This window comes from Triturus cristatus, chromosome 4_1 (genome assembly GCF_964204655.1).
Source record: "Triturus cristatus chromosome 4_1, aTriCri1.1, whole genome shotgun sequence".
Lineage (NCBI taxonomy): Eukaryota > Metazoa > Chordata > Amphibia > Caudata > Salamandridae > Triturus > Triturus cristatus.
In genome coordinates, this window is record NC_140585.1 from 924,619,451 (window position 1) to 924,633,547 (window position 14,097).

The following is a 14,097-nucleotide window of genomic DNA, read 5'->3' on the forward strand; positions in this document are numbered from 1 at the left end:
TTCAATAAATATTGGTTCCAAAGGGGAGTGAGCTAGCCTTCATGGCTACTCTGGCAGACCTTCTGCCTATTAATTTATTGCTATTGCGTAATCATTGGACATTGAAAAGCATGGCGCATGTTTTAGAATTTATTAAAATTTTCCCAAATTTCCCAAAATTTATATTTCTTACCCGAATTCCCCCTCTTATCCAATTTATATAAACTATGTATAGAGGACATCCATTCCCAATGTGTAGGTGATACAGGGCTTACTCATTTGAAACATATTTCCTTTCTAGCTAATAGAATTAACACAAAAAGCAAATTCTCCTGTTTCTTATTTAGCTTAATTGGACATTCTGCCTGGTCAACTCCGAATATTACAAGATCAATACTCACATCAGTTGGTCTTCCTAATAACATGTCGAGTGTCTTACCCACATCTTGCCAAAATTTTTCGAGCTGGGGGCACTGCCGGAACATATGAAGATCGTCCGCTCTCTCCTTACCACATTTTAGGCAATGCCTTATCTTTCCCCCGCTGAACTTTGATAACCTCTTCGGAGTCCAGTAGGCTCTATGAGTGGTAAACAGATGGTTTCTCCTTAGGAACAAGGATAGCATGGAAAAAACTTAGAAGGAAGAAAGAACAAGGTGAAATAGCTAGCCCGGATATATTAGAATATTATAGGGCCTTCCAATTTAAGTATATGAGGATCTTACTAAAAGATTTTGAGTATTACCCTGTTTACTTGCAAGTAATGACGGGTAGAGAAGGCTACTTTCTTTACAAATTTGGACATCAAAATTTTTTTTAAAAAGGTGAAATTAAAAGTTCTTAAGTCAGCTGCAAAATTGTGGTATCACATTAGAAACATTATGAAGATACCATATTACAGCGATCTTGCTCCCATATGGGATTCACCAGGAACCCCGGAATGCCTTAAGGACAGGCTTGCTGCTCCGCTGAGAACATTTGGACTATTAAAATGGGGACAACTGATGTCAGGAAACAACATTATTTAATGGGACTATTTGGAAGCAATAACAAATTTGTCTCTATCAAAATTCAAATTCTACCAACTAACTAGCTGGGCAAAAACCCTAACAGAAAATAAGGAAGGAAATAACGTAATAGAGACAGAGATGCAGAAAAATGTGCCCCAAAAAAAAGAGATTTCACAATGGTACTGGGGCTTAATATCAGCCGGTGAGGAAGAATGTTTGGTTTCAGAAGAGATCTGGGGGAAAGACCTGCCGTCGCTGGACGCAAAAAAAATCTGGCGAGTATCTATGGAAAAATGTTGGTCAATTGTGAAATCTGCCGCACTAAGGAGAAACATAAAAGTTCTTGCTGGTAAATGAAATTTTGCCATAAGGGGTTGCCAATTTTGGATTTGATTCCAGCAATATTCCAAGAGCAGATATTACATGTTAAGATATCAGTCGGGGGGCAAGTGGTAGGAGCCAGGGAAGTATCTATCCGCAATGGTAATAAACCACTCACTCTTGTATCTTCAATACACTCAGCCAACATCGCATCCCCACCCAAAAAAACATCAATTCCAGAACACAGACTAGCCATGCTGGGTTCACCATTGGTAGTAACCGGTGGGTCAGGAGGCAGCATAACGGTCATTGCAGGTAACCAGGAGCTAAATGGGGCATTAATTTGCTGTCAATCATTATTGTCCAATCCACTAAGGGTGTCAAATCGATTAGAAATTGGGACTGCAAATCTCCCTCCCTCTAATTGCCCCCGGGTAGGGGGTAAAGGACAAGAACCTTGCAACCTTTCCTGCCGGGGGGACCAATAAAAATAAGTAAGTGGGACAACGTTTACGTGATCTGTGAGGAGTTGGCCGGAAAAACATCTCAAGAATATCATTAACCAGAAGAGGTGACCGGAATGAAAGTATCACGCAGTCCCCTCTCAATGATTTGGGGGATGAACCAATCCATGCAACTCTTCTGGCCATCTTAAAATTGGAGAACAAAGCACCGTTTGACCCAAATTTGACTGATAAGAAATATAAAGATTTATTTCTCAGGGTTGACCAATGTTCGCGTACATTAGGAAGAAGGGGAGGGACATTAGCTAGCACCACAGTGTATGGTAAGGCCTCTGGAGGCAAATTTATTTTAGGTAACCTAGGTGTAGAGATAGCCTCCCTAACATCAGCAGCTGCCCCTATAACAAATGGAAGATTGTTTGGAGGAATTAAAGAAGGCCCTGGTATCACTAGCCCCATCGTGTCGGGATTTTCCAGTCTGGCAGATGACTGCTGTACAGGAATTTCGACCAGTTGAGGTACTGTATTAGGGTTACCTTTCGCCATGGGCAACGGATTGTGTGGTACAGGGTCGTTTACCCGTATAGGATGTGGTTCCACCTTAACTAAACCTTCCATATGGGTGACCCTGGCTTCAATATTTGATAATTTCGCCATAATGGGTTCCACAAGGGTCATTAGTAATTTCTCCATTTTCCCCCAGAAACCCTCCCCCGTTAGCGGGTCACTTATATTAGTAATAGGGGGAGTAACTAAGGTATTGTTAATGACCTTTTTCCCTTTTTCAGTAGGTTTACTGGTAGTGATACGTGGTTTGTGGGGTCCCTTTCCCTTTGTGTTAGTCGAGAGTGTCCCCTCCTTGGTGCAATGGTTTTGTTTCCTCTTCGCCTTTTGCCCTCTAGTTGTCATACGTAGTGGGTCATTGTTGGTGGTCTGTTCGGATCCAGAAATTACAATTGGGCTTACAGGTAATGCTACTCCCACCTCAACTATAGGATTCTCATGTAAAGAATGTTCAGAAAGTTGGTCACTAGGGAAAATAACAGGGGACAAGGATAACCTAGGTTCCGCAGGTATATGATCTAATTGTGCCAGCGGAAGGGAAATTGAATTATCCCCGGGTATTTGCGAAGAACGAACTTCGGGAAGTCCAATAAAGGATGGAACTATTAACGACTCCTGTAAATTAGAGGTAAAAAGCGATACATTGTTGGCAGAAAGAGGGGGAAGCGTACCCGCTGGGAGAGAGAGACGCCTCTCAGTACTTTCGATGGCTGATGAAACCACCCCAATAGTTTTTTGCAGCATCCGGTCGATGGCAGTCAAACTGGGAAGGGGGGTATTAACAGTGTTTAAGGGTTGCGGGACATTATGTACAAGAACAACAGACCTATGCTTGCCCATAATTTATAACAGCGATGCGATCATTAACACACGGGAACAAACAATAACGCCAGTACAGTTCAGGCCCGGGAGTCACTTACTACAAGGAGTGATCGCAAATGTTTCAAAAAGTCCAGCCCAGCGGTGTTGCCCTGCCCTGCCACGGCCTGCCCCGGACGGCCACAGACGGCCCGCCCTTTGCCCGGGCTTAGCCCGGTGGAGCCTGCGCGCGAGCCCGCGACGCGGGGAGTATGTCCAGATTTAAAGCGCCTCCGGGCGCGGGAGATGGTGCCGCTGCTTCCGGGATGTTGGCAGCCGGGGAGCCTGGGAAATGTAGTTTCTTCCTCCCTCCTCACTGCGGCCACGCGATGGCAAACGCGGCGGCGGGAGGGAGGGGGCGTCAGGAGCAGCAACGATAGCACCTCACAGGGGGACCCGAGAATAAACTCAACAGGAGCAGGCAAGAGACCAGACAGATACAACACCCTCTCCACCGGGAGTATGTCCAAATTTAAAGCGCCTCCGGGCGCGGGAGATGGTGATGCTGCTTCCGGGATGTTGGCAGCCGGGGAGCCTGGGAAATGTAGTTTCTTCCTCCCTCCTCACTGCGGCCACGCGATGGCAAACGCGGCGGCGGGAGGGAGAGGGCGTCAGGAGCAGCAACGGTAGCACCTCACAGGGGGACCCGAGAATAAACTCAACAGGACCAGGCAAAAGACCAGACAGATACAACTCCTATATACTTACCGAGCATAACATAATGTTTGCAATTCCTCAAGCAAAACATCACAGAAACAAAACTCCAGATTGATGCTTAATGTACCTTGGCAATACATTATGAGGTTTGTAGTACACCCAAGTTACATGCTGATGACTACACTACACATCAGAAACATGTCGCAAACACATGAAGCACAGTTACAACAATATTGCGAACAAACATTAACCATTTATTTACGCTAACTATATGCATGCATTTCCACAGATCACACCCAAGACGTGTCAGAAACAATTGAGGCTGAAGAAGCTACTGACTCAAACGTGGAAATGGAAGACAGCACAATAATAACATCTATGCCCATTACTCCAACTTCAAATACTAGGAGAGCAAGCGTTTCACTACTACCAGTCTTTATGGACGGTGATGAGGGTCAATCCCAAAGCAGGCCCACAACTACTGTGGTCAGTACACACAGACACCGTAGAGTCCAACCAGCAACAGTCCACAATGACAATGTGTCAGACGACATGGCAGACAGCGTTTGGTGGAATTGAGTAATCCATCATCTCAGTACAACGCCTTCAAACCAAACAAATTAAGACTGTTAATAGGCATCTGTTAAGCATGTCAAGGTCAATGCAGCAATTGCAGAAAAGGCAAGACCATTGGATTACTGCCATGGAGAAAGAGCAACGTCCGCAAAGTCCCTGGCACAGGCAGTACATGGCACGCTTTGATGCCTTCACTCGTTCAGTTAATCGATTGGCAGAAGCCAAGACCACTCTTGCAAGGAGAACTGACAACATACAAAGTGACATGGGGCACTGCTGCCAGGATGTTGTAGTTATGGCTAGCACAAGTGACCACAGCCCTTGGAAACATACAGACACATGACCTGTCTGTACACAACATTCTGCCGCCACCTAAGAGTGAAGACGGCTCTAGTATCAGTGCCGCATCGATGCAGGAGGAATGCTGTACAAGGTGTACATGCCGAAACACTTCTGGATCTGCCATGTCCCCTCTTCCACAGGCCAGTTTTGATGAGAAGGCAACCAACCCCAAAGGCCGGAAAAAGTGAAGCCACTGAACGCTCAGACTAATGAGTCTACTTTGTCTTGTTTCTTGCTACATATTTTGTGGCTTTGTTGAAACAATGTTACATTTGCACTGTATACAATTGATTTAGGAGAGATACATTATTATCACAACCTGAATAAAAGGTTGTCTTTCAGGAATGCCCCATGCATTATCACAATGTGTCATGACTATTACTTAGCTGTAGCAATCATTCTTATCTCAAAAATAGTTGTTGGTGATCACTGTGCATTGTGCATGACCCTCTGCTGCATGTGTCCCGTCCTGCTACACCTTTAGTGGTGATAATTCCTCATCGGAGACTAATTTAGGCTCTATAATTATGTTGTGCAGACCCTTTGTCTTGACAATATTGTGTAGTATGGCACTTGTGGCGATGAATTTAACAAAACGTCCCAGGTCTGTGAAGTAGTGCTCTGCCAGTTTTATCGAAACAGAAAACCTGGACTTCAGTATACCAAAGATCCGTTCTTTGGTGCCCCATGTTGTATTAGGCTCTCTGTTATACTGCCTTTCACTTCTGGTTCTTGGATTCAAGTATGGAGTGCGTATCCAAGGACACAAGGCATACGCACTGTCTTCTTAAAGTGCATGAGAAGGATAAGGGTCACATTACAAAAACAGTTCTGCCCATTGTATGCATTGAGCCATCACCAAATTGACCCTGAGACACCCAGTTTTGTATTCCTCTGAGGCGCAACATGAGGGAGTTATGGGTGCTTCCTGGGAATCTAGCCAAAATGTATGTTATGATGCATGAGGCTGCACACACTACCTGCACATTGAGTGAGTGTGAGCTTTTCTTATTTCTGTAGATGAATTCATTTACTTAATGGACACATATGGTAATATGTGTGTCATTAACATAGTCAATAACATTGAGAAACTGTGCTACCGGGAAAAACATTAAGTTGTTCTTTTGCAAACTTTGGGGGCATTTGAAAAAGATTTGTATTAGTTAATTTTGCTAACCATGAAATCCAGAAACTTGTGAAAGAACCTGGAAAAAGCACTTTGTGACACCCCACTTGCTACTGATATGACCCCCTGGTAACTGCCAGAAGCTAGAAGGTGTAGACAACACAATACCTGCACATGTGGTGGGATTGCATTGTTGGTGTCTGGAGCTGAGGTTGTCACTCAGCAATTATTTCCAGGATTACCTCACTACTGAGTCCGTACCTCTCCTATATCTCCTGTTCTGTCTGTTCAACTCGGGTAACCCTTATCCTAAATATCTTCTCCTGTCATCTTCTCGTTCTCTGCCTAACAGTCAAAATCCTCATCCTCCTCACCAAGACATACAGAGCAGGGCCGGACTGGCGATGTGCGATGTCTTGCAAATTGTTTGTAGCATTTAGTAACTTTTTTTCAGTGGTGCTTTCCAAGATTAGGACATTAAATTGGCGACTCGCTACCTGGGTCATTTTCTCTTTCTTGGGAAGAAAGGTTATTTCTCATGCTGTGTGGCATTGAAACAGTTTGAAGACTATTGGACAAGCAGGGGTGCTGCTCGTGCCTGCGAAGATGGAAGGTCAGATTACAAACACTGGTTTTTCTGGGAACTGACTTGGACACTGTGAATATGGAGCCCAAGCCTTCCTCAGAGAAAGGTTCAAGAGCTAGTGATTTTGCCAGAAGAGACGATTTTGTAAAAAAAAGTTGGAGTTGAGGAAGGTTCAAACATTGATGGGGCATTTGAATTTTGCATACAGAGTGGTGAGAGCTGTCAAGTCTTTCCTTCAGAGGTTAAGTTTTGCCATGTCAGGGGCAAGGTTGTCCCATCACAGGGTGAAAATACCAGCAGCAGTGCTTACAGATTTGGAGATCTAGCTTATCTTCATAAGGGATTTCAATGGGGTAACAATGTGATCCAGTGATCACGACTTTGCATGGCATTTTCATTTTTTTCTGGTGTAGCTGGAGCTGGGGTAGTTGGTCTTTCAATCGGTGGGCAAAAAAATGAGAGGAAGGGAGAAGCAAAGCTTTTCTAAAGTTCTTACCCTTTGTTGGTGGTGCTTTCTTTATGTGAAGTGAATTAGCCGGCAAGACAGTTAATTTCAATGTGGATAATGAAGAAGGTAGTGCCATTGGTAAATGGCCAGAAAGTAAATGACAATAGATTGTTAAAGCCACTGCAATGTTTCATGCTAGGCGGTCTGATGTTTAATATTGTGTTCAGGGCTAGGCATGTGCCAGGTGTGGACAATAACATAGTGGATACTTAATCTCATTCATAGTGGCAGAGATTCTGTGATTTGGCACCCAATGTAGATATACATAGGAAAGAGGTAGCGGAGGTGATCTGAATATTATGCAACTGAAAGTAGTAAGACTGGTGATGTAAACCTAATAAGTAGTTTGAGACATTAGCATCCATTACAAAAATGTGTCATATGGGCTAAATTATAGAGCAAGCTGGCCCACTACTTGTGAACTGCCCTCAAATGTAATTTCAATGACAGCCTGAGGACCCAAATTTAAAAAAAAACTCTCCATTGGATGAGAAGGTTTTTCTCCTGTCGATTGTTTCAGGTTCACAAATTCAGACTTGGGTTTGCGAAACTCAATTCTGATTGACAGCTGCCACAATAGGAAGCAGGGCATGGTTTCCCTATCCTGAATTCGTGAACAAAAATATCAAAATACCACAGAAGAATACAATGCGGCCATAAGCATAATGGGAGGACGCCCCAAATTTTCCAAAAAGGGATAGTCACGTAGGGTCCACAAACTTTGCACAGAGTTTGTCGACCCCAACATGCATGAACTCCTGCGTACTCTGATCCGAGTTTGCAAAACCTGAATCTCAAGGGCCCATGCTGGGTCATCTGCCATAGTTCACAAATTCTCTAAAATGTTGGCTTCTATAATCTCTTGCATCTATGCATGGTATCAGCATTCACACAGCTGTAGTTTGCGGACTCTAAAAAGAGTTAAACTGCTGTAGACTAGCTCCTGGTGATAGAAATTTGTGGAAGAAAAGGAAACAGAAGTGAGACAAAAACCCTGCTCTAGAGTTCGTTTCCTAATGCAGAATTGCCCAGGGGTGGCACAGAATACATTGATGTTGTGGAGATCAATCAAACTAGATAAAGAGGATAATAGGTATGTATACTTGACCAGCCAAGTTGGAAATCTAATGTACAAATAGGTTTATAAGGTTTACAGGTTTCAGCAGTGAGCAATGATGTGATGAGCCTTGAGTAGACACGAAATTCAGGTGTAAGCTGCAGGACACTGCTACAAAGAGACAGGACAGGAGAACAGAACAAACCAGAGGACAAGACACACCAGCAAACGAGGCAAGGCAAATGGGAGCTAGCAGGAAACAGGGGAAACTGAGGGAACCAAAGGAAACCAAAGGGAAGATAACAATAAACATGAAGGACAGCTACCACCATGAATTAGTACATATGAAGAGAGACAATTAAACTAACAGCTTGCTGCCTGGCAAAGATTATGATTTTTCAAGAAACTGAGGTCCCCTATGAGTGCAATAGTATTCACTCAATACTCATGAATTTGTGAATTCAAAGCAGTGCTTTAATAATAAATAATGCAGAGCAAACAATGTATACAAAATGACTGTGAGGTGGGCAAAATGTGAAGTGAGGAAAAATTGCTCGGTGCTCAGACAAGGGTGATACATATATGTGATTTATGCATTGTTTGTATCACAATGTTCAAAGCCTAAATAGAGCCCAATTATTTAACCTAAACCTCATGAAATTGGGTCTGTATTAATTGTTGACAACATTTCGATCCCCTATACGATATAGGATCATCACCAGGACAAAAGTCAGTGTAGGCCTGAGAGAACTATAGGGTGTTATAGCAATAGTTCTTGAAATTGTAGGATGGAGATGCTCAGTGCTGACTGACAATTGGGGAGCATTATACAAACCATAGTGGGAGGCGGCTAAACAGCACAAAATGCTGAGGTGTCCAGGTAAACCTGCAATATTATAGCGATGTAACAAGCAGCAAAAAAATGATAAGCATCAATCGCTCCTTAGAATCAGGAAACGAGAATAGGCGCTGACAGGCAAGTGCCTCTGAAAAATGTCAACAGGTAAGTACAAGCGTCCATATAAATAGCCAAAGAACATGTGTCATTTCTTGCCCTGCCATCATTAACCGGACATGACGTTAACCCCAGGAAGTGAGTGAGTGAGCAGTCTAGGGTTTCCATTCTCATACATTTCTATTGACTTGTCTTGCCCAGTATCAGTCACCTATATTAGAATGAAATTTCACAATGACAGTACTCAGCAGGTTCCCAGGACATGTAACAATGATGGCCTTGGACGGGTTTCAAAATTCGACATCATGGCTTCCCGCCTTGTTATTACTGCGCCTGCGTGAAAGTCACGTGTAGTGCAGGCTTCAATCTCTCTCAGAGGCCCAATTATGAACTAATAGAGAGGTCAAAAAGAATAATTAATTTCAAAATAAAATGATTTCACTGTATACCACCTATCTCTACTCTAATCCCATTTTCTTATAAAATCTCTACTCGCATTAGCACTTAGTAAATAGCTTGTTTTAGTGAAGCAGATTCTTAGCATGTGAGCTTTCAAGTGCCCATTTTAAATGCATTTGCGCAGGTGCAGAAATCTCCCTCCAAGCGAAAGAACGTAATTCCTGCGTAGATGTAGTTTACGCATGCGCAGTACACTTTCCTGCCTTAGCAGCTATTTTTAAGTTTCACTCGGGTTACTTGTTAGTAAAACAAGTAAGCAAGCTTCATCTTGCTAAAATATGTAATGAGGTGCAATACTTTATTAATACAGAGTTACAGGTTTTATGAGAGGATTGCATCCAAGCAAGTCTCTTTTATACGAGTCCTTGCTCCATCAATCCCCTCTCTGACGGCATTTGTGCCATCACAAAATTTACCCATCACTAAACCAGATGCCAACTTTAGCACATCTCAATTCCCTTTCCGGTCTTTTCAGTTCCTACTTCATTTTTATCTTTTAAGTTTGTCATCTTTTTGAATAGTTCACCTTTCATCTCTTCTAACTGAATTTTTTCATGCTCATCTTCATCTCTTACTTCTTCCCCACGTACATCTGGTAATAAAGTAGCAGGGTTTAGTATAGTACACCTGACTACTGTCATGTTTTCTGCTCCTAAAATGATTATTTCGTACTTAGTCATCCGCCTAGGGGTAAGATACTGTGTTCAGGTTCTAGTCAAAAGAATTTCCACTGATTGTGGATCATATCCCTTTACAGGATGTCTCATCACAATGGACTCAATTTGTTCAAGACTCATACATGTAGCAGCTACTGCCTTTGAGCAGCCAAGGTAGCAGATAAGTACACTACTGGACGTCTCATCAAACCATGTCGTTGGATTAACACTGAAAGGTCACAATTTTCTCTTTCACAACAGAATAGTGCAAATTCTGGCATACCTAGAGCTGGAGCTTCACGCAAATAATTTCGTAATTTCACAAAAGCTTCCATGCTTTTATCCTCCCAAACTACAGGGTCCTTTGCCCGTTTCCGTGTCATCTGTATTAATGGTTTAGCTAACAAAGAAAAACCTACAATCCATTGCCTACAATACCCCACTACACCAAGAAACATTCTGATTTCTCTCTGGGTTTGTGGTAACTGCACTTATTTTATTATTTTTATTCTTTCAGGGGTTACTTTTCTCACTCCTCTTTTTATTTAATGTCCCAAATATTTGACTCCAGTTCGACAAAATTGTAATTTCTCTGGAGACACTTTGTGTCCTCTATCAGCCAAATGATTTAACAAGGCAATTGAATCAGTAACACAATCATCTCGAGACTTTGATGCAATTAGCAAGTCGTCGATATATTGGACTAGAACAGAATTTCTGGGCATCACTAGTGTTTCTAGACACTTTTAAAAAATCTAATTGAAGATTGAAGGACTTTCTGTATACCCCTGAGGAACTCGATTCCATTCTAAAATACGGTCCTCAAACTTAAATGAAAAGAGATACTGGCTGTCTGGGAGTAAAGGAATAGAAAAGAATGCTTGGCATAAAACAATTACAGTAAACCATACTGCATTCCATGGTATTTGATACAGAATTACTGCTGGATTTGGCACTATTGGACAACAAGGCACGACAATGTTATTAATCTTTCGTAAATCCTGCACTATACGGTATTTTCCGCTAGGCTTTTTAATGCCAATTATAGGTGAATTACAAGGACTGCTCATTATTTCCTTTCAAATGCCTTGTTTAATCATTCGATCAATTTCTGCTGCAACACCTGCTTTAACTTCAGGGCTCATTTTGGTATTGCCTAGTATTTGGGTAGACTGCACCTTCTTTTACAGTTTCTTTCACTGGGTCTACATTTGTCATTAACCCAACTTCTTTTCCCGTGAAATCCCACACCTCTGGATTCACAGTTGTTTTTAATTCATCGGGTAAATCATCTTTTGTCATCATTGAATGCATCTCGTCTACTTCTGTGCCTTGTTTTGCCAGCAATATTTTATAGACACCGTCTTCATCCGGGTCTGAATTGCAACACCATCCGGTGTGCAAACAAATGTGCAGTTCATTTTGCACAACAAGTGTATTCCTAGCAAGTTTACTGGACTAGAGTCGCACACTACAAACTTGTGCATTTCTCTGAAATTGCCAATGCGCACCTCCATGGGTTCTGTGATTGGGGTTCTAATCTGTTTGTTTGAAACGCCTACTACTTAGATGGCTTCTCCCGAGAGGGGTAGGTTTGGGATGTCTGCTGTTCTCACAGTAGAACGGGTAGCACCAGTGTCCAACAAAAAAGAAATATATTTCCCTTCTACCTTCCCATCAATTTATGGACCTGACTGATCTACCGGTAAGGATGCGCCATGCTCCTCCTCCCCCCTCAGGCACCGTCATTGATCATCTCCGTGAAGGTGACTATTCTGCAAAAGAAACTGTGAAGTTACAAAATTTTGCTTACCACTTTCTATTGGAAATCCGGTGTCCACATTGAATTTTGCTCACTTCACAAAATTTGGCATAGGGGCAGGTGGTAACTGACTCTGTTGATTAGCAACCTGCTGCGGTTGACTCATTATCACCTCATTCTGCGTCTGTGGATTTAAATTTTGATTTGGGCCATTATTATTCTGAATATTTTTACACTCGTTTTTCCACACACATGACAAGGAAATCTCTTCTTCGCCTCCTCTCGACTCATTCGTCCTCTTGGTTTTCCCCCATTATTATCATTCTGATCCTGTCCTTTCACTTGATCCTCATTCTGACTATTTAATTTAAGTTCTTGCTGTTCTGCCTATTTCACTTGTGCCCACATTACCTTTTCTTCCAACTTTTTACGTCTATTCTCAACATCGTCTCCGCAATACTTGGCATATTTTAGAATCTCATCAATAGGTTTTCCCTGCCAGCACAACATGTGTTGTTGAATCATTTGGGAAATCTCTGGTCTTAACCCAGACACAAACCGATACACAAAATGACCCATACTTTTATCTCCAATGTTGTCAAATCTGCTATACTGCTTGAATACCTGTAATAGGCGTTCATAATAAGCATGTGCAGGCTCATTTATGTCTTGGTTTGTTCTATCTCTCTTTACCCAATCTGTTTCTTTTTGTGGAATTTGCCCTTTCAAGAAATTGATCACCTGGTGATATTTCTTCATTACCTCTTCTGAAGGGGCTCCCGTTTCTCATCTCTTGGGTACTCATTGCTAGGCCAATCAACTGTTATTTTACATTCTGTCCATGAATCAGCAGACACCACTATATCGAATAGACCATCCAAATCTTTCAACAAAACCTTAGAAACCTTCACAAACCTTTCAACCTGCCTGTACCATTCAACTGTTTTTTCTCTTAACTTTGGAAAATCATTAGTAAATGACAAAATATCTTGTCGAGTCCACGGAACATGTACATATACCCCTCCTGGACCTTCCCTCATTGGGTACAATCTCTCTTCTTTTCCTGATTCTTTCAACAAGAATTCAGATGTTGTTTGACTTGCCTGTGCTTCCTCCTTCTTCCGCATCCACCCAGCTTTCCATTTGTCTGTCTCCCCACTTTTGTAAGATGGTCATTAACTCCTTAATCTGCAACTTCTTCCAGACACATTCATATTCTCCAAATCCTTATCAGTAAATTCTGCGCTATATGGTTTCTGTAATACTTTAGATCTCCCTACCTCAATTCCCATATCAGAGGCAAGATCTGTCAATTTTTCATTAAATATCTTTGTATTTCTAGTGATACTTCTACAAATGAACAGTAACTCTTATTCACTGTAAGTATTTAGCCTGTCTAGTCCCACGTTTCCAGCTATCATTTCTTCCAATTTCTATATATATAAATTCTTTGGTTGTTGGTTTGGTTTGTCTATTCCCTGTGCCCATCTCTCTGATTCTTTGGGGATACTATTGTGGCACTTATGGTTCCTGTAGATGTTTCTAATCGTATTTCTTTTGAACAGCTAGGTGTAACTCTTTTCGGGGTTTCATTTATCTGTCCTCTTATCGGCAAATCCATTAATGAAATTACTGAATAGCATTCACTGGCCTGATCATCAATTATTATATTTTCTTTTCTGGGGTCGATTATGGTAGTTGTAATAACTGGTGGTTTGGGACAATTTTCCTTATCCCCATACAATGGAACAACAGGACCTATAGTCACTGGTATAGTCAATGCCTCAGGGTGTGTATTCAATTGAGTTATTTTCTGTATCAATTCTTCTCTATTTTTATTTATTGCTTCTCTTTCCTTCTCTTGGAGTACCCTCCCATTCATTGGATCATGTATAACATGTGGAACCAAAGGTGTTCCCAAAACAGGGGCACTTGGGGTAGTTCTACTAGGTCCTTTCTGATATGGTGGAGGATTTTTTGTTAGTTTTCCCCGTACACTTGCCCCCGACTGTTCCTCAGCCATTAATACAGGATACAGTCCTTCCGTAATCATTGCTTGTCTCCATTGTTTCATCTGACTTTCTCGTGAATCACGCATCTGTTTAGGGATAAATCCTCTATAACTCCTACGACTGCTTGATCTGTCACACTTAAATGATTCAGTTTCCCATTCTTCTAATGCCTCATACTGTGTTAATCTAGGTCTAGGCTCTAATT